The 27,831-nt window shown below is 41.9% G+C and overlaps 1 protein-coding gene and 1 long non-coding RNA gene across 12 annotated transcripts in view; one reads left to right on the plus strand and one right to left on the minus strand.

Moving 5' to 3' along the window:
* TPK1 (thiamin pyrophosphokinase 1) overlaps positions 1–27,831 on the plus strand; it is an 854,031-nt gene that overhangs the window by 814,691 nt on the left and 11,509 nt on the right. The window lies entirely within an intron of this gene.
* On the minus strand, positions 443–27,222 carry LOC143783521 (uncharacterized). The gene is made up of 5 exons (XR_013217227.1): positions 27,026–27,222; positions 24,583–24,738; positions 4,995–5,252; positions 1,919–1,971; positions 443–1,620 (listed from the first exon to the last, which is right to left on the minus strand). It is a non-coding gene; the product is annotated as an uncharacterized LOC143783521 (long non-coding RNA).

Raw genomic sequence — 27,831 nt, forward strand, 5'->3', positions numbered from 1 at the left:
CCCACAATCATTGTTTAAATAATAGTGGAAATAGAAAAAAATCCAGCTCAACGAGGTGGTGAAAAAGCAAAGTCTTGGTACTTTATTCACTTCATATCAAAAAATAGAGGATAAAACAACAGCACAATATAATTAAAAACACTATCTACGCGTTTCTGGTGACATAGCACCCTTAGTCATGACTAAGGGTGCTATGTCACCAGAAACGCGTAGATAGTGTTTTTAATTATATTGTGCTGTTGTTTTATCCTCTATTTTTTGATATGAAGTGAATAAAGTACCAAGACTTTGCTTTTTCACCACCTCGTTGAGCTGGATTTTTTTCTATTTCCTGCATTCCTCACGCCTTGACACAGTGTTTCCGTGCTCCGAGCCTCCAGGGACTACAACTATGGTGAGCTGGATTTTTTCTTTTGTCTTTAAATAATAGTACATACCCGTATGGAAGAAGTGTAGAACACACCGCACTCACTGCTGCGCCCTCCCCGACGCGCGTTTCGGCTTAAATGCCTTTTTCAAGGGGTAACCTATAGTGCTTATGGATTTGCTATATATAGCTCCCGGGTTAAGCAGATTTGCGCCAGAAGTCTCCTTCCTATTACATCATCAAAGCCGGTCATCGGCGCATCCAGTGCGGCGACACCGGAAGCACATGGGCCCATGTGATCCGGGGTCACCAGCCCTGCAGCGTCCGAGACCGGAAATGACGCGTATGCACATGCGCATTGTGCAGGGCGAACGCCATGTTGGTAGAGGGAGTATTATAATACGGCCACTTAATGTCAGAGACTTGCAATGACATCTATGCCCATGCGCACATCAAATCAACGCCACATTGGCATGGGAGACATTACCATATAGCCACAATGATATAGGGCGGAGACAACATAGCTATATACAATATATCAAAGTTGCACAGAAATAGCAACAAATGATGACAACAAATATCATATTACAACAAAACAATCCCATTATCGGTGGCTCATAATGCTCAGAGACAACAGAGATAAATAACATAACATAAACCCGGAGCATGTCATAAATGTATGAACAAACTAAATATTACATTGTGGAACACCATTAAATATAAAAATAGATAGAAAACATCAAAAAAGAAGGAAAAGAAAAAAAAGGGGGGGTAGAGAGGGGATCAAATAGCAAATATGCAAGCTTAACCAAGTGGATATAATACGTATATGTGTATATGTTGTAAGGAGGACAAAACACAGACATTACACATATATCACATTTCACAGATATCATGCATAGAATCATTATAGGAATAAATATACACAGTATCCATATCCCCGACATTCATATAACTATAATAACCAATATCCATATAGTTACAGTGTTAAGGGTCCTACTGAATTAAATTAACAAATATTAATATAGGTACAATGACAAGTGTCCATACAGTCACAGTATATTGGATCCTACTAAATATAATAAGATGGCAACAACGATATCCAGAGTAGATAAAATCTACACATTATCAGCATATGTGCTCAACTACATGTTTTCATATCCTCCGAAGGTATCCAATTCATAGTCCAACAATGGTGGTATCCTCATATTGCTTGATAGACGACCCCCACGGAAGATGCCACAACAGAGATACTAAAGAAGATAAAAAATCCTTTAAAAACAAGTAATAAAAACACGCAAGGAGAGAACACCGCGGGGGAGCACAACCACCAGTGGACTACAAGAATGGGACAAAGGACAAATTTTCATTCAGACCGTCAAACGCCAGAGGTTAAGTATTATTTAGGGTATTTGCCACCATTCCTAATTAGTATTTCCTAATTACAGTACAATTAAACATTTCGAAACTTGCAATAGAGAATCCCAAAGTCTAAAGGCTGAGATGACCATATAACGCGATGATATGATAAAATAGGATTATCAATATTACTTCTTCGCAAACATGATTTCTTCCTCGGCTCATCATGGATCCAGTGCAGTAATCTGTAGGAGGATTGAGTAATGAGTTGTAGATTATACCGTTCATATATGATATCTCAAACTTTACGATAATTCTTATCCCGAAAAGCAAATTATTATGATTGTGTCATTGACGTAGAAAAGGGCACAGAGCATGGTATTTAAAGTACAGCACATTTTATTAACTCCATATTGTACCAGTTATTAGTGAAGTTCTATGGCAAGCCTAATACCTTAGTACCTGCTCCATATTCTGATCTTTCTGAAGTCATAGATATTAGAGCAGAAGGATTTCCAGTCTCCCTCTAATTGGGAGCTAAATGGGGTTATAGTTACTGGATACTGTAAAGCTGGTTTGTTCTTTGCGGAGAACAGTGGGCAGAGCTAGAGCTTTAAAATCATTACATTCTGAGCTTAGTAGTTTCTTATACTTCAACTTTATTTTTTTAGCTTACCATTTTCATTAATAAGGGTTTCAGAAAATCACTATGAAATCCAATTCCAACTATCTGGTTTAATACAGGACCAGTACATTAAAGGGAACTGTCAATAGGATCAACCCCCCTAAGTGACTGACAGCTGTCTCTGTGTGTGCACTCTTATACAAAGAAAGCTGTCAGTCACTGTTAGGACCGCCCACTGGACCTAAAATCCAAGAAAGAGCAGAGGCTAAATGGTTACAACACAGGTTATATCTTTTCTCACAGAAGTATATATCAGTGTACTCCACTTCCACTGCTCTATAAGGCTAAGTTCACACTTGCGTTTGGCTGGTCTGTGTATGGCTGCGTACTTCCTCCCTTAAGCTCCGCCTACTTCCGCATGCGTCCTGTGTACTTATCTTTAACATTGGGTGCGCAGTGACATACGTTGTATGCGGATGCATCCACATGTGGCAATTTGATGTGCCCGCCAACTGCACGGGAACGCAACATGTTGCGCTCCTGTGCTGTTGGCAGGCATGTCAAAACGCCGCATGCGGACTCATCCGCATAGAAAGCATGTCCCTGCGTACCCAGTGTTAAAGATAGGTACACAGGATGACGCAGGACGCATGTGGAAGTAGGCGAAGCTTAAGAGAGGAAGTACGCAGCCATACACAGACCAGCCAAACGCAAGTGTGAACCCGGCCTAACACGGTGCCTGCAGATTGGATTGCATTTTTATGATGAAAGGTTTCTTTAAACAAAATAATACCTTGATATCTGAGATCCAATGTCTTGTTCCAGAGAGATCCATTTTTTTCTTTATATATAAGTGAGCTTGTCATGTACACATTTCTCAGTATGTGACGTGGAGAGCGCCTGCATGAGTTAATTTATCTCCTCTCAATCCAGCTCTCAACCTCTGTTTTAGGCTATGTGCACACGTTGCAGATTTGGGTGCAGAATTTTCTGCACCAAATCTGCATCTCCTGGCAGAAAATGCAGGTGCAAATTTTGTGCGGATTTTATGCTGATTATGTGCGTTTTTATGGTGGATTTTGTGCGGATTTAATGCATTTTTTGCCCCTGCGGATTTCTATAATGGAAGGGTCCAAAAACGCTGCAGTTCCGCCCAAAAGAAGTGACATGCACTTCTTTTCAATCCGCAGCAGATTCAGTGCCCAATTGATTTACATTGTACTGTAAATCACATTGCGGAACTGCACCTTTTCTGCGCGGAAAAAAACGCAGATCCGCACTAAATCCGCAACGTGTGCACACAGCCTTAGGCTCTAAATTGAGCATAGATCACACCCCGACACATTCAGCACACCCCGATTACTTAATGCTGCCACCTCTCATCAAACACACGGGGTGATGAGTCCCCAAAATAAGTTACTGCTAGACAATCAAAAGGTCACACACTCTTAGAAAGGCTATATGATTGTTTTAGAGCATACAAGGTCAAACTTATTAAAGATTTTAAGCTTTAATATAAAAATATACTGTGCTTATAATAAATATATACAAAAGCAAAAATACAAGAACACACAAATATGCAAAACAGTTATAAAATAGAAAGGAAGAAATAGCAGAATTATCTAAACGTTTCCGTCTGCAGTTATCCTCTGTTGTCCTGAGGGGCGGAAAAGTGGATAATGGAGCACATCAGCCTTCCAGGCTGCCCTCACATGTGATCACCTTCTATTTGGGTCATGCCGCATTTTACAGTCCTGATCATAAGATCAAATTTCTGGGATGACCCGGATTGGCTCATTCAAAAGTTGCTTTCTGTGAATGGACGATAAGCCAAGCTGTAGTATTTCAAATATCCTGTATCTTCCCCCCTCCCTTCCCTTCTATATACAGACAATACAAAATATTACAACCATCTGTTACCTCTGAAGTTGCCATGTTCTGACACCTCTATGTGCTCCCAGGAGATTCCCTCCTGTGTCTGAGTTCCTACAATAAGAGCAATCTACTATAGAACTCCGGCACACCAAAATGTTTCAAATTTTTACTTTTATTAATTATATTTCACTTCAAAAAATGGTGGGATACCATACAAAAAAAGAGGAAATGGTCACAGTTGTAGACATATGAGAAGAGTCCCCAACATTTCGGCGCTTATTGCCTTTCTCAAGGGGTTTCTGTCTATTTGTATATGACCGGCAAGGATTTATGGCTACCACTTTTACATAATTAACATAAGATCCCAGTGTATCCAGAGGACATCTACAAAAGGAAAAGAAAAGGAGAACAACAACAGAAAAACCACTTACTACGATGTTTATAAAGAGCACCGAGATATCTTAGAAAGATGAGATAACTATGAGAGAAATGTACAAGGTTTTAGTGCCGCCACACCAGGATATAATCCCCTACTGAGTGATAGCATGCAGTTGTATAAAACCTAAGAAGTGAATAGACTGTAATAGACCATTATTGTACGTATCAAGTCACCAATAGTGCCCAACATAAGAGAATACTTTACTTGTATATGACCGGCAAGGATTTATGGCTCCCACTGTAAGGGGAGACAATATGCTGGATGAGCCTATTGTGGTACTAAAGAAAGGGCATACTACGTAGTGTAACCCGCCATATCAGTGACATTACCTTATGAATACAGTCTTTCTGGCGTCCGGTGAAAGGTTCCAAGTGAGGACGGGTAGCCGCGTGCAAGTAAACACCATGTGCCCAGAAGCCGCTTCTTATGCAGTGCCGGAACGTACCGTCGCTGGTAATTCCGGGTAAAAGGTGGATCATGTGCTCGTAAAGTTCCGTGAGCATAACAGAGATAGCCGACAAGTGCCGAAGAGAAATTGGCGCTTGCGCGCTGGTGAGATAGCTTGGAATCTAGGTTCCTCCCGTGTGCTGTCAGATAAAGGGGAAAACAAGAATCTGTAAATGTTTTTAGGTGGCGGACACAACGGCTCTAGTGCGGGAAAAGTGTATGTATATAACTACAAAGTTGCAACGCCCTATTATAGAGTCAATAAAGCAGAATAATAATAACAATAACATTTGGGGAATGAATGCATTGAAACCTGGTGTGGCTTGCACCACATTACTGGGGATGAGAACTCAATGAGAACCTAATAAGAAAAACACAAAGTAAATAAATGAGGCACATCTATTTGCAAGATAATAAATTCTAATAGGTAGGCATATCATTGTTGGGACCCATAAGGAAAAGCACCTCAAAAACCGACTTCATACTCCCTATTTAGCCCCAAGGGAGACAAGGTTTGTAACGTGTGAATCCAAAATGATTCACGTTCTTTTAATTTTCTAATCCTATCTCCTCCCCTTCTGGCCAACGGCACATGATCTATGACCTGGTATTTTAGCTGGGCGACATTATGGTTACTTTGTACAAAATGAGACGGAATAGGAAGGAGTATCCTACCACACCTTATGGTAGATTTATGCTGGGAAATGCGGTCTCGGATATGCTGGGTAGTCTCCCCAACATATCCGAGACCGCATGGACACTTGATAAGGTATATGACAAAAGATGAATTACATGTAAAATGACCTTTGATGGGGAACCTTTTACCCGATCGAGGGTGTGTAAAGGAATCCCCCTTGGAGATATTGGAACATTGGTGACAGCTCAAACACGGGAACGTCCCATTACGGGGTGAGGAAAAGACCCTTTGTGTTAATCCCAAATTACGGGGACCAACATCCGCCCTAACGAGTAGGTCCCTGATGTTGGTATATCTCTTGTTGCTAATGAGTGGTTTTGAGCCAAATTCCTTAACCTGAGGGTATGCTTGTTTGAGAATGTCCCAATGTCGAAGAATACTTTTATTGAAAAGGTGGTTAAAAGGGTGAAATGTGCTGACAAAAGCTATGCGAGGTGTTGTATGACCTCTATTAGATCTAGTGGCCTCGGATGTAGAGAGGATGTGTTTAGGATAAACATAAATCTACCATAAGGTACCCTAAAAAGGATGTATGAGCCATGGTAACAGATAAAAAAAATATATTCACACAGTGAAACACAGGAATAAAATATTTCTCACTTGTATTTTTACAGCCTCAGCTATTATTTCCAAGACTACTTAGTTTCCTATGTTACAGAATTGCAATGTATCTGTAAAAATCAGATGCTACATTGTGCTTCAGTGTGGCATCTGATTTTTTTTGTGCACCTATAGTCTAGTATGGTCGAGTCTCATCCGATTTACAGAAGAAACTAGTGTATGCTGCTTTTTATTTCGCACCCAGATTCGATCAGTGAAAAAAATCGCTCATCTGCATTGGCTTCCTGTATAATATTGGTCTGAGTTCTGCCTATTTTTTTTCACGAACAGTACTTGGATCCAAAATACAGATGTGTGAAAAACCCAAGGAATGAAATTCAAGATTAACCTCCCCTGGTTTACCTATTGCCTGTGAACGGGGTATATATATATTGGTCACTGGGAAGTTAATGAGGGAGCAGCCTTTAGAATGATCAAATTTAGGGCTAACCACAAATATAATTTAGTTTAGAAATATGGGAAGAAGATTGCAGCTGGAGAGAAAGAAAAAGATCAGGAGGGGAGGTAGCGGAAATGCAATGGTCACTTTAAGTAGGTGACAAGGAATGGGCTCTTAAGTAACAGAGGATAGTGGCCTCTGTTACCTTTTTTTGGTAGATTTGAAGGAGCAGAGGTGAAGAGAAGGGTTACTAGCCAGTAAAGATTAGCGACTGGCCGGAGATGTTATCGTAACTGGTTACGACTTTATCCAGGGACAGTTACCCCAAATGTTAGACCTTAATCTCTCATCTACACCACAGTAGTAAAAAATATCTGGGATGAAAAATTGATGATGTTCACTACTTGAAAGGGGTTGTCCGCTACTAGAACAACCCCTTTTCATTCCCATGTTAGACCCCGATAAAATTTTAAAAAATTATACTCCCCTCCGGTGTCGGGGCCATTCCTTCGGTGTCGGTACTCACTCTCCTGGGGTTTACATGAGGTTGTTATGACACGTGAGCCCAATCAGCACTGGCGTCACTGTCTCTTCCTTCAGACATCAAGGGATATGTGAGCTGCTGCTGCTCACTCACATCCCCTTGATTACTTATACGTCCGAAGAAGGAGACAGTGACGCATGTGCTGATTGGGCTCACATGTCATGACAACCTCACATGAGCCCCAGGAGCGTGAGTGCTGACACTGCTGGAAAGGCGCCGGTACGAGAGGGGAGTATAAGGTTTTTAAATTTAATCTAAAACATGTGGAATGAAAAGGGGTTGTCCAAGTGGTGAACAACTCCTTTAAGGAGTAGTGTAGAAGTCAGGGAGTCATTAAAGGAGTTGGCTACTTTATCTTTTCTTTAACAGTATGTTAGGGACATGATTTTGTGGAACATACTGTTATGTTGGTACAAAAGATCATTTTCCCGCACTACTTAGCGCAGCTTTCCTCAGACTGCACAGTTCTCAAGTCCATAAAATGGCTGCTGATAGACAGACTGGTCGCATGTCCCCCCATCAGACTCTCCCAATAGAAAAGCAGCTTTTCAGTGTGAGATGTTTGTCAATTGGGCAAGGCTCATTGACTGATCTGGTCATCGCTTCTTCACCAGTAGCCATTTTTTGGATTGGATAGCTGTGCAGTCTGTGAGAATAGCTTCACTATCAAGTACAGGAGAACATTCCTGTGTAATATTACCTGTATACAAATTAATGTCCATAACACATCTATTACAATGAAGAAAATATGGCCCACCTCATTAATTGATTCCACAGCCAGTAATAGACATTAATGTTACCCAATGGCAAAAATGATTTTTAGCCTCAATTGCATGGACTAATGTAAAAAAAATGTCCCAAAGTTGGACAAGCCCTTTAACTCCATCATGACCTTTGATGTACCGTCATGGTTGGATAGGGGTTTCCAACCTTTAACATATGGGCACATCATGGGGATCGTGAATGCGATAGCTGCTGGGAGCTAGGCTTAGGTTATATTTGAGACCCGCGGTTGTCACTGCCAGGAGCGCACCTCCTTGGGCTATTTATCCCCCCCAATGCCCCTATTAATATCGATTTCAAAGTTTAAAACTTTGGAGACGGAGGGGGCTCTCTGTCCCTTCCAATCGGCGCCCCTCCAACTTCATCGCAAGGGCCCAATCATTGCCATAGCAACCTAAGTTAAATATGACTACCACCAGGTCAGCCAGCTATATGGCGAGCCTGTAAGATAATGCTCAGAGCATGGTCTAAGAGGCTTCTGTCAAAGCAGCTTCTGACAGGTATAATGCATTGTAGTGCTGGTGCATTGTATGCATTATAGCAGCGATCAGAATAAAAAAAAAGTAAGTAAAAAATGTAAAAAATTACCAAAAATATATATATTTTTTAAATTCCAAAATAAAGAACAAAAAAATGAAAAAATATTATACCAATAAATACACATATTTATGTAAAATAAAATAAAAAAGAACACATACGGTATTTAGTATCCCTGTGTCTGGAACGACCTGATCTATAAAACTGTCACACTAGTTAATCCCTTTAGTGAACACTGTAAAAAAACAAAAAAAATTAAGTGTAGCAAAAAAACTATGCTTTTGTTCATCATTCCGCCAAACAAAAAGTGGAATAAAACGCGATCAAAAGGTCTAAAGGAAATAAAAATGGTATAGCTGAAATTGCCATCTTGTCCCGCAAAAAAAGAAGCCACCATACAAATCCGTAAGTGGAGAACTAAAAAAGATATAGCTCTCAGAATATAGAAATGAAAAAAACTATTTTTTCATATAAAAGAGTTTTTATTGTGTAAAAGCCCCAAAACAAAAAACAAAATGAGATAAATGTGGTACCACTGTAATCGTACTGACTCAAAGAATAAAGTTGTCTTATTAATTTTACCACACAGTGAATGGCATAAGAAACCCCCCCCCCCCCCCCCCCCATAAAGAAGTCCTGAATTTCTGGATTTTGCTCATTCTGCCTCTGAAAAATCATAATAAAAGGTGATCAAAAAATGTTATGTGCCTGAAAATAGTACCAATTAAAACATTAATTCATCCCGAAAAAAACAGCCCTCACATTCTGTCGGCAGAAAGTAAAAAAATAATAGTTATAAAAATATGACTACGTACAATAAAAGGTTTTTTATAGTGTGTGACAACAGCCAGACACAAAAAAATATATATAAATCTGGTATCGCTGTAATCGCACCGACCCAAATAATAGAGCCTTCTAATCACTAATAATCACTTATACTGGAACAGCATAAAAAATAAATAGAAGCAATTTTTGACCTGCTGTTTTTTTTGTTTATTCTGTCTCCCAAAAGATAGCGGTACAGCTCAGCGTACATTTATCCTGCACTCTATGCTGAGCGTTTACATCAGGGTTACCATATTCATTTATAGAATACATGATCCAGACGAAATCTACACTGGAAGATTCCCTATAATGATGCAGATGGAGACACTTTGGACTGTCTGGCCTATGATTCGGTGGTGTCTGTCTTTTTAAGCATGTATAAAGGTGGGGTCGATCACAGTTTTGTGCACCTCTGAAAAGGAGACCACTGAACAGAGGCCAGATGGAGTCCAGATTAACTCTGCTTCCTCATAATAAATGGATTCTTCTGGGGTTTCATCTGAATCTCATTATTCGGAGATTTAGATGGAAACCTTGATGTAGGTGCTCAGCGTAGAGCGCAGGTTAATTGTGATTCAAAATGTTATGTAAAATGTTCCCAAAAATGCTTCAACTCAATCCACAAAAAAGCAACTCCCCACACAGGTCCATCATCTGTCAATGGAAATGTAGGGGGCTTCCATATTACTAGTAGCTCAAAGGCTTTGGAAAAGCGCTATGGCTCCTTGCCTCCCCAAAGAAATCCAGTGAATTCCGCACTCCCAAATGCTCTTCTCTTTTCAGAGCCCCACAGTGAGCCTTAACCACATTTCGCGTGCACATGTTTGGCATTTATGTATGAGCCTCCTTAGTTTGCAGGGTCCATATCACTAGAAGCACTAGCTGGGCACAATATATGCTTGTTTGTGGAGAACACCCATGGAGTCAAAATCTTCACTTCACCTGTAGATAAATTCCCAGAGGGGTGTAATTTAAAAAATGGAGTCACTTGAGTGAGGATTCTGCTCTCCTGGTACTTAAGGGGCTCTGTATATGGAGTCCGCAAACTATTCTACTATAATTTGTTATCCAAGAGTCAAATAGTGCTCCTTCCCTCCAGAGTCTCGCTGTGTGAATAAGCTGTACGTTTAGCAGAAATTGTGTGACACATTTTGGTGTTATTTTTACTACTTTCCCCTTGTGAAAATGTAAAATCTGGGACTAAAACAAGTTTTTTGGCAAAGATTTCATAATTTTTTCTTCACTGCCCGATGGTATAAAATTCTGTGACACACCTGTGGTGTCAATACAATCACCTCACCCTTAGATGAATTCATTGAGAGAGGTGCAGTTTGTAAAATGGAGTCACTTATGGAGATATTCTCCTGTTCTGGTACCTCAAGGGCTGTTCCAGTGGGTCATGGCACCCACAAACCATAACAGTCATGTCTGCACTAAAATATGGTGCTCCTTCCTTTGTGAGCTTTCCATTGTGCCTGAAAAGTAGTTCCTGATTACAGGTGTGTAGGGTATTCATGCACTCAGAAGAAATTGCACAACAAACTGTGAGGTCCGTTTTTCCTATAAGCCCTTATAAAAATTCAAAACTTGGGGCTAGAACAACATTTTAGTGGTAAAAATGTTATTATTCTTTCTTCACTGCTCAGTGGTCTAAAATTATTTGAGGCACATGTGGTGTCAATATGCTCACTGCACTCCTGGATGAATTCATTGAGAGATGTAGTTTGTAAAACGGGCTTAAATATGAAGGGATTCTGTTGTTTAGGCACCTCAGGGGCTCTGCCAATGTGACATGTCATCCTCAAACCATTCTATCTAAATCTGAACTCTAATATGGCGCTCCTTTTCTGAGCTTTCCATTGTGACTCAAAATAGTTTTTGTCTACGTATGGGGTATATTCATACTCAAGAGAAATTGTGCAACAAATTTTATGGCCCATTTTCTCCTATTATCCCTTCTGAAAATAAAAAAACTCAGGGCTAAATCAATATTTTAGTGGAAAAAAAGGTAATTTTCGCCTGAGGTTTAAAAATGCTCATTACACCACATGAATTCCTCAAGAGGTTTAGCTTCCAAAATTAGGTCACTTGTGGGAGTTTCTGCTGTTTTGGTATGTCAGGGGCCCTTAAAATATGACAGGGCATCCGCCGTCTATTCCATCCAAAATTGCTCTCCAGAACTCAATTGGCACACCTTCCCTTCCGAGCCCTGCAAAAGTGCATAAATAGAAGTTTTCCACTACATGTAGAGGGTATCTGAGTACTCAAAAGAAATTGCACAACATATTTTGGGGTCCATTTTCACCTGTTACCCTTGTGAAAAGGAAAAATCTGGGCCTAAAGTAAAATTTTTGCAGGAAAAAATTTGTTTTTTCATTTTCACGACACAGCATTATAAAATTATGTGAAGTACCTGGGGAATCAAGGTGCTCACCGCACCTCTAGATAAGTTCCTTGAGGGGTGTAGTTTCTAAAATGAGGTCAATTGTGGGGTTTCCACTGTTTAGGAACCTCAGGGGCTCTGCAAATGCGATATGGTATCCACTATCTTTTCCAGCCAATTTTGCACTCCAAAAGTCAAATAGTGCTCCTCCCCTTCCGAACCCTGCCATGTACCCACGTATGAGCTATTGCTGTACTCAGGAGAAATTTCACAACAAATTGCATCATCCATTTTCTCCTGTTACCCTTTTGAAAATGTAATGGTGTCACTTTTGGGTATTTTCTGTCATATAGACCCCTCAAAGTGACTTAAAATGTAAGGTGGTCCGTAAAAAAATGTTCTTGTAAATTTTGTTATAAAATTGAGAAATTACTGAAACTTTTAACCCTTCTAACTTCCTAACAAAAGAAATTTTTTCAAAAATGATGTTGATGTAAAGTAGACATGTGTGGTATAACTCTCTGGTTTAACCAGTTTCTGCCATCTGATGTACTATCCTGTCCATGTAGGCTTGGCCCGTCTGAACATTCACGGGATAGTAAGTCACAACCGATCGGCCAAGCACACAGGTGGTGTGCGGCCCATCGGGGCCGGGTGTCAGGTGATTGCCACAGTTGACACCCGGCACTAAGTGCCAGGAGTGGTCACAAACTGCTCCCATCACTTTAACCCCGAAACACTGCGATCAAACATGATCGCAGCATTCCGTTGCCGGCAGAGGCATAGATAAGCATCACGCAGGGAGGAGGCTCCCTGCCTACCTCAAAATGCGATGTGATCGCATTGTCCTGGGATTCTGCTTTCAGAGCCCTGGCTCCAAGATGGCCGCGGGGTCCTTCCGGGTCCTGCAGGGAGGTGGCTTCTCAGTACCTGCTGAGAACAGGCATCGGCAAGCCTTCTTCTCTGCCTGTCAGATCGCTGATCTGATACAATGCAGTGCAAAGTGTCAGATCTGCGATCTGACTTTATATAGTGATGTCCCATCCTGGGACAATGTAAAAAAATTTTAAAAAATAAATAAATATTAGCATGTGTAAAAAAATGTTTTTTTAACCCCTTCATGACCCAGCCTATTTTGGCCTTAATGACCTTGCCGTTTTTTGCAATTCTGACCAGTGTCCCTTTATGAGGTAATAACTCAGGAACGCTTCAACGGATCCTAGCGATTCTGAGATTGTTTTTTCGTGACATATTGGGCTTCATGTTAGTGGTAAATTTAGGTCGATAATTTTTGAGTTTATTTGTGAAAAAAACGGAAATGTGGCAAAAAATTTGAAAATTTCGCAATTTTCACATTTTGAATTTTTATTCTGTTAAACCAAAGAGTTATGTGACACAAAATAGTTAATAAATAACGTTTCCCACATGTCTACTTTACATCAGCACAATTTTGGAAACAATTTTTTTTTTTGCTAGGAAGTTATAAGGGTTAAAATTTGACCAGTGATTTCTCATTTTTACAACAAAATTTACAAAACCATTTTTTTTAGGGACCACCTCACATTTGAAGTCATTTTGAGGGTTCTATATGGCTGAAAATACCCAAAAGTGACACCATTCTAAAAACTGCACCCCTCAAGGTGCTCAAAACCACATTCAAGAAGTTTATTAACCCTTCAGGTGTTTCACAGCAGCAGAAGCAACATGGAAGTAAAAAATGAACATTTAACTTTTTAGTCACAAAAATGATCTTTTAGCAACAATTTTTTTATTTTCCCAAGGGTAAAAGGAGAAACTGGACCAGGGACGTTGTTGTCCAATTTGTCCTGAGTACGCTGATACCTCATATGTGGGGGTAAACCACTGTTTGGGCGCACGGCAGGGCTCGGAAGGGAAGGAGCGCCATTTGACTTTTTTAATGAAAAATTGGCTCCAATCTTTAGCGGACACCATGTCGCGTTTGGAGAGCCCCCGTGTGCCTAAACATTGGAGCTCCCCCACAAGTGACCACATTTTGGAAACTAGACCCCCCAAGGAACTTATCTAGAAGCATAGTGAGCACTTTAAACCCCCAGGTGCTTCACAAATTGATCCGTAAAAATGAAAAAGTACTTTTTTTTCACAAAAAAATTATTTTAGCCTCAATTTTTTCATTTTCACATGGGCAACAGGATAAAATGGATCCTAAATTTTGTTGGGCAATTTCTCCTGAGTACACCAATACCTCACATGTGGGGGTAAACCACTGTTTGGGCACATGGTAAGGCTCGGAAGGGAAGGAGCGCCATTTGACTTTTTGAATGGAAAATTATCTCCATCGTTAGCGGACACCATGTCGCGTTTGGAAAGCTCCTGTGTGCCTAAACATTGGAGCTCCTCCACAAGTGACCCCATTTTGGAAACTAGACCCCCCAAGGAACTCATCCAGAGGCATAGTGAGCACTTTAAACCCCCAGGTGCTTCACAAATTGATCCGCAAAAATGAAAAAGTACTTTTTTTTCACACAAAATTTCTTTTAGCCTCAATTCTTTCATTTTCACATGGGCAACAGGATAAAATGGATCCTAAAATTTGTTGGGCAATTTCTCCTGAGTATGCCGATACCTCATATGTGGGGGTAAACCACTGTTTGGGTGCACGGCAAGGCTCGGAAGGGGAGGCGTGCCATTTGACTTTTTGAATGGAAAATTAGCTCCAATCGTTAGCGGACACCATGTCGCGTTTGGAGAGCCCCTGTGTGCCTAAACATTGGAGCTCCCCTACAAGTGACCCCATTTTGGAAACTAGACCCCCCAAGAAACTTATCTAGATGCATAGTGAGCACTTATAACCCCCAGGTGCTTCACAGAAGTTTATAACGCAGAGCCGTGAAAATAAAAAAATAATTTTTCTTTCCTCAAAAATGATTTTTAGCCCAGAATTTTTTATTTTCCCAAGGGTAATAGGAGAAATTGGACCCAAAATGTTTTTGTCCAGTTTGTTCTGAGTACGATGATACCCCATATGTGGGGGTAAACCACTGTTTGGGCGCACGGCAGGGCTCGGAAGGGAAGGCACGCCATTTGGCTTTTTGAATGGAAAATTAGCTCCAATCATTAGCGGACACCATGTCGCGTTTGGAGAGCCCCTGTGTGCCTAAACATTGGAGCTCCCGCACAAGTGACCCCATTTTGGAAACTAGACCTCCCAAGGAACTAATCTAGATGTGTGGTGAGCACTTTGAACCCCCAAGTGCTTCACAGAAGTTTATAACGCAGAGCCATGAAAATAAAAAATAATTTTTCTTTTCTCAAAAATGATTTTTTAGCCCACAATTTTTTATTTTCCCAAGGGTAACAGGAGAAATTGGACCCCAAAAGTTGTTGTCCAGTTTCTCCTGAGTACGCTGATACCCCATATGTGGGGGTAAACCACTGTTTTGGCACACGTCAGGGTTCGGAAGGGAAGTAGTGACGTTTTGAAATGCAGACTTTGATGGAATGCTCTGCGGGCGTCAGGTTGCGTTTGCAGAGCCCCTGATGTGCCTAAACAGTAGGAACTCCCCACAATTGACTCCATTTTGGAAACTAGACCCCCAAGGGAACTTATCTAGATGTGTAGTGAGCACTTTGAACCCCCAAGTGCTTCACAGAAGTTTATAACGCAGAGCCGTGAAAATAAAAAATGTGTTTCCTTTCCTCAAAAATATTTTTTTAGCCCAGAATTTTTTTATTTTTGCAAGAGTAACAGGAGAAATTGGACCCCAAAAGTTGTTGTCCAGTTTCTCCTGAGTACGCTGATACCCCATATGTGGGGGTAAACCACTGTTTTGGCACACGTCGGGGTTCGGAAGGGAAGTAGTGACGTTTTGAAATGCAGACTTTGATGGAATGCTCTGCGGGCGTCAGGTTGCGTTTGCAGAGCCCCTGATATGCCTAAACAGTAGAAACCCCCCACAAGTGACCCCATTTTGGAAACTAGACCCCCCAAGGAACTTATCTAGATGTGTGGTGAGCACGTTCAACCCCCAAGTGCTTCACAGAAGTTTACAACGCAGAGCCGTGAAAATAAAAAATCATTTTTCTTTCCTCAAAAAAGATGTTTTAGCAAGCAATTTTTTATTTTCACAAGGGTAACAGGAGAATTTGGACCCCAATATTTGTTGCCCAGTTTGTTGTGAGTACGCTGATACCCCATATGTGGGGGTAAACCACTGTTTGGGCACACGTCAGGGCTTGGAAGGGAAGTAGTGACATTTGAAATGCAGACTTTGATGGAATGGTCTGCGGGCGTCACATTGCATTTGCAGAGCCCCTGATGTACCTAAACAGTAGAAACACCCCACAAGTGACCCCATTTTGGAAACTAGACCCCCGAAGGAACTTATCTAGATGTGTGGTGAGCACTTTCAACCCCCAAGTGCTTCACAGAAGTTTATAACGCAGAGCCGTGAAAATAAAAAATGTGTTTCCTTTCCTCAAAAATATTTTTTTAGCCCAGAATTTTTTTATTTTTGCAAGAGTAACAGGAGAAATTGGACCCCAAAAGTTGTTGTCCAGTTTCTCCTGAGTACGTTGATACCCCATATGTGGGGGTAAACCACTGTTTTGGCACACGTCGGGGTTCGGAAGGGAAGTAGTGACGTTTTGAAATGCAGACTTTGATGGAATGCTCTGCGGGCGTCAGGTTGCGTTTGCAGAGCCCCTGATATGCCTAAACAGTAGAAACCCCCCACAAGTGACCCCATTTTGGAAACTAGACCCCCCAAGGAACTTATCTAGATGTGTGGTGAGCACTTTCAACCCCCAAGTGCTTCACAGAAGTTTATAACGCAGAGCCGTGAAAATAAAAAATAATTGTTCTTTCCTCAAAAATTATGTTTTAGCAAGTAATTTTTTATTTTTGCAAGGGTAACAGGAGAAATTAGACCCCAGCAGTTGTTGCCCAGTTTGTCCTGAGTACGCTGGTACCCCAAATGTGGGGGTAAACCACTGTTTGGGCGCACGTCGGGGCTTGGAAGGGCGGGAGCACCATTTGACTTTTTGAACGCAAGATTGGCTGGAATCAATGGTGGCGCCATGTTGCGTTTGGAGACCCCTGATGTGCCTAAACAGTGGAAACCCCTCAATTCTAACTCCAACACTAACCCCAACACACCCCTAATCCTAATCCCAACTGTAGCCATAACCCTAATCACAACCTTAACCCCAACACACCCCTAACCACAACCCTAACCGCAACACACCCGTAACCCTAATTCCAACCCTAATCCTAACCCTAATCCCAACCGTAACCCTAATCCCAACCCTAACCACAACTGTAACCCCAACACACCCCTAACCCTATCCGTAACCCTAACCACAAGCCTAATCTTAACCCTATTTCAAACCCTAGCCCTAATTCCAACCCTAACTCTAATTCCAACCCTAACCCTAAGGCTATGTGCCCACGTTGCGGATTCGTGTGAGATTTTTCCTCATGATTTTTGAAAAATCTGCAGGTAAAAGGCACTGCGTTTTACCTGCGGATTTACAGCAGATTTCCAGTGTTTTTTTGTGCAGATTTCACCTGCGGATTCCTATTGAGGAACAGGTGTAAAACGCTGCGGAATCCGCACAAAGAATTGGCATGCTGCGGAAAATACAACGCAGCGTTTCTGCACGGAATTTTCCGCACCATGGGCACAGCGGATTTGGTTTTCCTTAGGTGTACATGGTACTGTAAACCTGATGGAAAACTGCTTCGAATTCGCAGCGGCCAATCCGCTGCGGATCCGCGGCCAATCCGCTGCCAATCCGCTGCGGATCCGCGGCCAATCCGCTGCGGATCCGCGGCCGATCCGCTGCGGATCCGCTGCCGATCCGCTGCGGATCCGCTGCCGATCCGCTGCGGATCCGCTGCGGATCCGCTGCCAATCCGCAGCCGATCCGCTGCCGATCCGCTGCAGATCCGCTGCCGATCCGCTGCCGATCCGCGGCCGATCCGCTGCCGATCCGCTGCGGATCCGCTGCGGATCCGCGGCCGATCCGCGGCCGATCCGCTGCGGATCCGCGGCGGATCCGCGGCGGATCCGCTGCCGATCCGCTGCCGATCCGCTGCCGATCCGCTGCGGATCCGCGGCCGATCCGCTGCGGATCCGCGGCCGATCCGCTCTGTGTGCACATGCCATAACCCTACCCCTAACCCCAACCCTACCCGTAACCCTAACCCTACCCCTAGTTCTAACCCTAGTTCTAACCCTAACCCTAGTGGAAAAAGAAAAAAAAATATTTTCTTTATTTTATTATTGTCCCTACCTATGGGGGTGATAAAGGGGGGGGTTTATTTATTATTTTTTTATTTTGATCGCTGTGATAGAACCTACCACAGCGATCAAAATGTACCTCTAATGAATCTGCCGGCCGGCGGGCGCACTGAGCATGCGCCCGCCATTTTGGAAGATGGCGGCGCCCATGATGGAGGCGGACGGGGACCGGGAGCCTCGGTAAGTATAAGGGGGGGGAGATCGGGGCACGGGGGGGCGTCGGAGCACGGGGGGGTGACATAGGAGCAGGGGGGGAGCGGGCAGGAGGACGGGGGAGCGGACAGCAGGACGGGGGAGCCGGCAGGCGGACGGAGGGGACCGGAGGACTAACGGAGGACTGGGGGGGCGATCGGTGGGGTGGGGGGGGGGGTCACATTAGTGTTTCCAGCCATGGCCGATGATATTGCAGCATCGGCCATGGCTGGATTGTAATATTTCACCAGTTTTTTAGGTGAAATATTACAAATCGCTCTGATTGGCAGTTTCACTTTCAACAGCCAATCAGAGCGATCGTAGCCACGGGGGGGTGAAGCCACCCCCCCTGGGCTGAAGTACCACTCCCCCTCTCCCTGCAGATCGGGTAAAATAGGAGTTAACCCCTTCACCCGATCTGCAGGGACGCGATCATTCCATGACGCCACATAGGCGTCATGGGTCGGATTGGCACGGGTTTTCATGACGCCTATGTGGCGTCATGGGTCGGGAAGGGGTTAAATTCCTAAAGAAAAAAATATATTTTCCCAATAAATACATTTCTTTGTTAATTAAAAAAACAATAAAAGTACACATATTTAGTATCGCCGTGTCCGTAACGACCAGACCTATAAAACTATCCTACTAGTTAACCCCTTTAGTGAACTCCATAAAAAAAAACAAGGCAAAAAAACAATGCTTTATCATCATACCGCTGAACAAAAAGTGGACATGTGATCAAAAAGACGGATATAAAAGAACATGGTACCCCTGAAAACGTCACCTTGTCCTGCAAAAAATGAGCCACTATACAGTGTCATCAGCGAAAAAATAAAAAAGTTATTGCTCTCAGAATAATGCGATGCAAAAATAATTATTTTTTTATATAAAATAGCTTTTATTGTATAAAAGCTCCAAAACATTAAAAAAAAATGAGGTATCGCTGTAATCGTACTAATCTGAAGAATAAAACTGCTTTTTTCAATTTTACCACACGCAGAACGGTATAAACGCCCCCCCAAAAGAAATTCATGAATTACTGGTTTTTGTTCATTCTGCCTCGCAAAAATCGGAATAAAAAGCGATCAAAAAATGTGATGTGCCCGAAAATGGTACCAATAAAAACCTCAACTCGTCCCGCAAAAAACAAGACCTCACATGACTCTGTAGGTTAAAATATGGAAAAATTACAGCTCTCAAAATGTGGTGATACCAAAACTTTTTTTTGTAATAAAAAGCATCTTTTAGCGTGTGACGGCTGCTAAACATAAAAACCCGCTATAAATAGTAAATCAAACCCCCATTTATCGCACCCTTAATTAGGGAAAAATGATAAAATAAAAAAAATTATTTATTTCCATTTTCCCGTTAGCGTTAGGCTGCTGTCACACTAGCAGTATTTGGTCAGTATTTTACATCAGTATTTGTAAGCCAAAACCAGGAGTGGGTGATAAATGCAGAAGTGGTGCATATGTTTCTATTATACTTTTCCTCTAATTGTTCCACTCCTGGTTTTGGCTTACAAATACTGATGTAAAATACTGACCAAATACTGCTAGTGTGACGGCAGCCTTAGGGCTAAAGATAGGGTTGGGCTAAAGTTAGGGTTAGGGTTTGGATTAGGGTTGGGATTAGGGTTAGGGTTGGGATTATAGTTAAGGGTGTGGTTAGGGTTGGGATTAGGGTTAGAGGTGTGTTGGGGTTAGGGGTGTGTTGGGTTTAGGGTTAGGGGTGTGTTCGGGTTAGGGGTGTGGTGAGGGTTGTGGTTAGTGCTGGGATTAGGGTTAGGGATGTGTTGGGGTTAGGGTTGGAGTTAGAATTGGGGGGTTTCCACTGTTTAGGCACATCAGGGGCTCTACAAACTCGACATGGCGTCCAATCTCAATTCCAGCCAATTCTGCATGGAAAAAGTCAAACAGTGCTCCTTCCATTCCGAGCTCTGCCGTGCACCCAAACAGTGGTTTACCCCTACATATGGGGTATCAGCGTACTCAGGACAAATTGCACAACAACTTTTGCTGTCCAATTTCACCTGTTACCCTTGTGAAAATAGAAATTTAGGGTCTAAAAAATCATTATTGTGGGAAAAAAATCATTTTTTATTTTCACAGCTCTGCGTTATAAACTTTAGTGAAACACTAGGGGGTTCAAAGTTCTCACATCTAGATAAGTTCTTTGGGGGTCTAATTTCCAAAATAGCATCACTTGTGGGGGTTTTCCACTGTTTAGGCACATCAGTGGCTCTGCAAATGCAACATGACGCCCGCAGACCATTCCATTAAAGTCTGCATTCCAAAACAGCGCTCCTTCCCTTCCGAGCTCTCCCGTGCGCCCAAACGGTGGTTCCCCCCAAATATGGGGTTTCAGTGTACTCAGGACAAATTGCACAACAACTTCTGGTGTCCAATTTCTCCAGGTACCCTTGGGAAAATAAAAAATTGGGGGCTAAAATATAATTTTTGTGGGAAAAAATGTTTTTTTATTTTCACTGCTCTACATTATAAACTTTAGTGAAACAATTGGGGTTCAAAGTGCTCACCACACATCAAGATAAGTTCCTTGGGAGGTCTAGTTTCCAAAATAGTGTCACTTGTGGGGGTTTCCACTGTACTTTAGGCACATCAGGAGCTCTCGAAACGCGACATGGTGTCCGATCTTAATTCCAGCCAATTTTGCATCGAAAAGTCAAATGACGCTCCTTCCCTTCCAAGCTCTGCCCTGGCCCAAACAGTGGTTTACACCCACATTTGGGATATCAGCGTACTTAGGACAGCTTGCACAACAACTTTTTGGGTCCAATTTATCCTGTTACCCTTGGTAAAATAAAACAAATTGGATCTGAAGTAAATTTTTGGTGAAAAAAAGTTAAATGTTAATTTTTGTTTAAACATTCCAAAAATTCCTGTGAAGCACCTGAAGAGTTAATAAACTTCTTGAATGTGGTTTTGAGCACCTTGATGGGTGCCGTTTTTAGAATGGTGTCACTTTTGGGTATTTTCTATCATGTAGACCCCTCAAAGTGACTTCAAATGTGATGTGGTCCCTAAAAAATTGGTGTTGTAAAAATGAGAAATTGCTTGTCAACTTTTAACCCTTACAACTTCCTAACGAAAAAAAATTTTGGTTCCAAAATTGTGCTGATGTAAAGTAGACATGTGGGAAATGTTACTTAATAAGTATTTTTTGTGACATATCTCTGTGATTTAAGGGCATGAAAATTCAAAGTTGGAAAATTGCGAAATTTGCAACATTTTCGCCAAATTTCCATTTTTTTCCACAAATAAACGCAGGTAATATCAAAGAAATGTAACCACTATCATGAAGTACAATATGTCATGAGAAAACATTGTCAGAATCACCGGGATCCATGTAAGGGTTCCAGAGTTATTACCTCATAAAGGGACAATGGGTAAGGGTATGGGCACACGTTGCGGATTTGGCTGCTGATCTCCAGCAGATTTCCATGCGTTGTACAGCACCATGTAAACGTATGTAAAACTAAATCCGCAGTGCACATGCTGCGGAAAATACCACTCGGAAACGCTGCTGTTTATTTTCCGCAGCATGTCAATTCTTTGCTCAGATTCTGCAACGTTTTACACCTGCTCCATAATTGGAATCCGCAGGTGTAAAAACGCATGTGAAAACCGCACAAAAACGGTAAATCTACAGTAAATCCGCAGGTAAAACGCAGGGCGTTTTACCTGCAGATTTTTCAGATTCTGCGTGGAAAAATCCCGACACGAATCCGCAACATGTGCATATACCCTAAAAATTGTCCTGGTCATTAACATGCAAACCACCCTTGGTAGTAAAGGGGTTAAGGGGTTAAAAAATTAAAGTTGGAAAATTAGAAAATTTTTGGTAAAAATGTCGATATTTTTATTATGAAACGCAAATCATATCGACTCAAATTTACCGCTAATATGAAGTTCATGTCACGAAAAAACGTTCTTGGAATCACTGTTGAAGTGTTCCAGAGTTATTACCACATAAGGTGACACTTGTCGGAATTGAAAAAAATTGTCTTGCTCAGGAAGGTGAAAACAGGCGGGGAAGGGGGGGGGAAAGGGGTGAAGGGGTTAAGGATGGACTGATATTTGAGCAATTTATAGAACATTGCTGATTACTCTCCTGTATTATCTGATATTCTTTGATCCATTTTCTTAAAGCAGGTCATAGCTCATGTGGAAGCTTCAATCCCAATGTGAACAAATGCTGAAAGTATTTGTTTTTGCATTAACTATGTATCGTGTATGGAACATAATAAAAACACCTATTTTTTATTATCTATTTTTTTGTAAGTTCTTCAGGCTGCAGCTGTTTTGAGCTGTGAAATACAAAGTATTCAGTTCAAAGTGTCAGATAGTTGTTTTCCTGCACAAGATATGAAATTTCAGAATAAATGCTTTAGGGACGGAAAAGTCTCATAAATAAGTCAGAAATGTATCAAAGCATATTCCCCTCTATAACTATTGGATCAGACTGAGCTATCATGGAGGTCACTGCGTAGATGTGCAAGGTGTCATGCAGTATAGAGACAGAGGCTGTGAACACACTTGGTCTTGGTCTGTTTTCCTTTTCAGTGCACAGTATCAAATGGTCTAATGAAGCATTTATTTTTCTACCTGTTCTCAAATAACGTTCTTCCAGTGCCTCCTAGTGGCTGATATAAAAAATGCTACACGATGCTGAATCCGTTCATGGTACATTTTTCAAAGATTACACTGACTGTATTTTAATGCGGTTTAATGAGGTTATTCCAAACTTCCTGGAAAATTAACCACAGATTGATTAGATGATGTTTAGATCAGGGCTCTGTGGGGGCGATATCATCATTTCCAAGACCCCTTGTTATTTTTCACGCTGAACACACTGTTTGTTTAGTGTAAAATATGAAGCTAATCAGATGACTTCTTGATATTACATGATGGATAAATATCTACCTGTATTTCTCAGTATTAAGGACACCACTAATCCTGACCAAATCCTCAATGCCATGTGCTGAAATGAAGGCCCAAACTTACAAAGAATCTCCACCTTGCTTCACTGTTGTCTGCTAACAGTCGTTATTAGGGTTTATGGAATAGCTTTGTGTAACTCCTTGTCCGACTAGCTATAGCACTTACCGAATAGCTGCCTCGGGAACCCGGATACCTGGAGCGCTCCGATAATCAGGTGTCTGGCACTGCAGCTGCATGTGTCGCGGCTCTGACAGTCACAAGATATTCATCGAGAGCCTGTTTGTTGTGACTGTCACACAGCCACGACACAAGCAGCTGCGGCACCGAACAGCTGATTATCAGGAGCGCTCCAGGTATCTGGGTTCCCGATGCAGCTATTCGGTAAGCGCTATAGTTATTCGGATAAGCTTTTATCCTAAGGAATTCGATCAATCCTAGTCATTATTGAACAGCACTCCAGGATGCAGGCGAACAATCTTCTGTTACAGCAAAGATATTATTGCTGGGCACTTGTTGCTTTTTTCTGCACACCAGTTCTTTTGTTTTATGCCTTATTTCTGTACAAAAGATGGTGCTTTTTGCCTGATGGCACTGCTGGTCATCTGATTTCAAAGAAAAGTAGTAATTGAGGAGATGGACGGCTTTTCCTGCTCTGCTGGCCATGTCTCATGAATGGAATTGAGAGATGAATTTCAATAAAAGCATTTTATGTTGTGGTTTAAAATCTATGTGTTTCGAGATTATTCAACCTCTTCTTCAGGTTGTATTTTCTTCATTGTGGTTGTGTCCTGAAGAAGAGTTTGGATAACCTGGAAATGCGAAGAGTTTACATCATAAAATAAAACCGCTTTTATTCATATTCATGTCTCGATTCTGTTCATGGGACATCACCAGCAGAGCAGGAAAAGCTGCCCATCTCCTCACGACATCTTCTGGCCTGTGACCTGTGGTTTGGTTCACTCTTTGAAATTGTTTCAATTGCAACAATATAAGGTGAGCATTGTTATACCTTTTAATCCCAAATAAAACCCTATTTTGTGCTATTTGCTCCCTAGCTTCATCATGATTTCAAAGGAAAGTAAGCATAATGTGTTTTCTGTCTGCTGCACTAAGTATACTTGGTCGACCACTTCATCTACGGTTCTCAACGTTGCCCTTTTCTTGGTTCTTCTTCAAAAGAGCTTAATAAATCCATCACGAATCCATCTGCTTTGAAATCTTTGCCTGGGAGAGACCTTGCTGATGTAGTATAACTAATTACCTTTTGCCTTGATGTTCTCAGTCAGGCCACGTGGAATGACATGTGTCATGAAACGGTCTTCCACAACCTCACATTTGTAGCAGAGTTTGGTTGTTCCTCACCCAGTTTTAAGTCTTCTACATAGCTGTTTCTGTTTGTTAACCTCTGAGTTTCATTCTATATATGAAAATGATGATCATTATCAGCTGTTTGGCATATATAATTTGTTACTCGTACCTCTCACTATAATCCTGCAAAATCCCTGACTTTGTGGAAAAGGACATAGAAGAAGTGATACTGTTTAGAAGGCAAAGTGTGATCACACCAGATATTGATTTGATTTAAATTTACTTTGTTTATTCACTTTGAGTTTTGTTATTGATAAAAATAAACTATTAACACTTCTATTTTTAAGGCATTTCTACAATGCAGCATTTTTCCACACCTGTCTAAAGCTAGTGCACTATACATATATGTATTTGCACCTGAGATGACCAAAGCATTAAATGCATATATGGTCAATGTTTATTAGTGGTTTCCACTTACTCCCTTCCTTTTTTCTGCCTTAATTTTCCTCCTTCTGTACTAGTCCACTCCCATTGTTGTTCAAGTAAATTTTATCTTAGGCCATCATAAATGTCACAATGCCTAGGTTGTTACTTCAGGTTGTAATAGTGTTTTGGTTTGATATATACGGTGTGTACGTATATATGTGTCCCTATTACTGCTCCTTCTGTATGGTACTGTATGTTCTCTAGATGGTAAAACAAATCTATATTAATGCCCTGATCAAGGGGCCTAGAAAATATTGCCCACATATTGCCCCCTAGAAAGAAATCTTGCCCTCTGTGTGCCACTTTGACAGTCCCATTAAACTTGTGTTCCCCTATAACAATAAGTGCCCACTTAACATTTAAAAATGTCCTGAGTCTCCCCACTATAAAGCATCCCTCTATACAGTACGATGCTCTCCTATACACAGTATAATGACTCCTGCATTGTATAGTACCCCCCACAGAGTATACTGACCCCATAGTAGCCTCCAAACTGTTTGATTGCCCCAACACTTTGTAATGGCCAACACACTGTAAAAAGTCCCCACATTATTTCCCTCACTGTATGATGGCCCCCTCACTGTATGATGGTCCCCTGACTGTAATACCCACACTGTATGATTGTCTACTTAGTAGCCTCCATACAGTATAATACACTCCACATAGGCCAACATACAGTATAACGCACTCCCCATAGACCTCCATACAGTATAATGTACTCCCCATAGGCCTCTATATAGTGTAATGCACTTGCCATAGGAGTCTATACAGTATAATGCACTATCCATAGGCCTCTATATAGTATAATGAACTTCACTTAGGCCTCTATACAGTATAATGCACTCCCTATCAGTCTCTATATAGTATAATGCACTCCCCATAGACCTCCTATATAGTATAATGCATCCCCCATAGGCCTCCATTGTACTATAATGCACTCCCCATAGGCTTCCATACAGTATAATGTACTCCCCATAGGCCTCTATATAGTGGAATGCACTTGCCATAGGAGTCTATACAGTATAATGCACTATCCATAGGCCTCTATATAGTATAATGAACTTCCCTTAGGCCTCTATACAGTATAATGCACTCCCTATCAGTCTCTATATAGTATAATGCACTCCCCATAGACCTCCTATATAGTATAATGCATCCCCCATAGGCCTCCATTGTACTATAATGCACTCCCCATAGGCTTCCATACAGTATAATGTACTCCCCATAGGCCTCTATATAGTGTAATGCACTTCCCATAGGCCAATATACAATATAATGCACTCGCCATAGGCCTCCATATTGTATAATGGCCTCTATACAGTATATTCCCTCCCTCATGCTTTCAACTGCACCGGCATCCAGGATGCTGATACAGTTGAACTTGCGATGACAGGCAGGGGAGGGGTGGGGCACTGCTGGCACCAGGCCCCATAGTGTCCGCATGGCAGTGCAAAGAGATTGTGTCTCCCTGCTCTGTCAGAGAATTTAACTGTATCGGCATGCTACGCAGACTAATACAGTTAAAAGTAGCTAAGCTCAGGGTGGGCCTCTCACAGCATGGGACCCGAGGCAACCACATCCTCTGCTCCCCCAGTAGCTACACTACTGCACTAATCCCTGCAGCAGCAGATTATAGATAGATAGTCTGCTTACTTGTTCTCTCATATAACTGCTATAGTTTATATTATAGTGATTGACTATAAGCTAAAAGCTCAAAATTAGCCTCCCCAAATGTTTCACTCTAACACAGACTTCATCAGATTAATGAGGCTGGTCAGAAAATGTCCAAACTGACTAACTATACCTTTCCCCCATAGAATCACAACAGTTACGACATATGAGAATAGCTAATCCTTAGTCTGAAAGATATAGACACAAATGTACACCCGCCCATCGGACAATTTACCTACCCAATACTAAATGACCACAGCATAGTACCGAGTAATCAGACCATTCAGGATCACAAATCTATGTTACTAATCCAGGGCCTTTCACTGCTTGATACCATGAAAGATCAGGAGGCTGCTCACGTATTTGTCCTTAGTTAGGATGGGGCAGTTATTGCATGTTAAACCTTCCCCACGATGGCCCAGCACCTGCACAGTCAGATGGCCCAGTGCCTGCATAATCAGATGGCCCAGCACCTGCACAATCAGATGGCCCAGCGCCTGCACAATTAGATGGCCCAGCGCCTGCACAATTAGATGGCCCAGCGCCTGCACAATTAGATGGCCCAGCGCCTGCACAATCAGATGGCCCAGCGCCTGCACAATCAGATGGCCCAGCGCCTGCACAATCAGATGGCCCAGCGCCTGCACAATCAGATGGCCTAGCGCCTGCACAATCAGATGGCCCAGCGCCTGCACAGTCAGATGGCCCAGCGCCTGCACAGTCAGATGGCCCAGCGCCTGCACAGTCAGATGGCCCAGCGCCTGCACAGTCAGATGGCCCAGCACCTGCACAGTCAGATGGCCCAGCACCTGCACAATCAGATGGCCCAGTAGGTACTTCAGTCAGAAGCGCCATAAATGTACCCTCTTTGCTTATGAAAGCTGTTTTCAAAATGACGGAGGAGGAATGTACAGTATTTGATTTAAGTACCTTTTGCGCAGATGCTGAAAATGTTTAACACCAAGTAGTAGAGTAGTGGAAGGTACAGGGTTGGCTATAAAGATTAGTCATCCTGATTAGTCCCATTGCTCCACTATTAAACAAT

Source organism: Ranitomeya variabilis, chromosome 6 (assembly GCF_051348905.1).
Source record: "Ranitomeya variabilis isolate aRanVar5 chromosome 6, aRanVar5.hap1, whole genome shotgun sequence".
NCBI classification, from domain to species: domain Eukaryota; kingdom Metazoa; phylum Chordata; class Amphibia; order Anura; family Dendrobatidae; genus Ranitomeya; species Ranitomeya variabilis.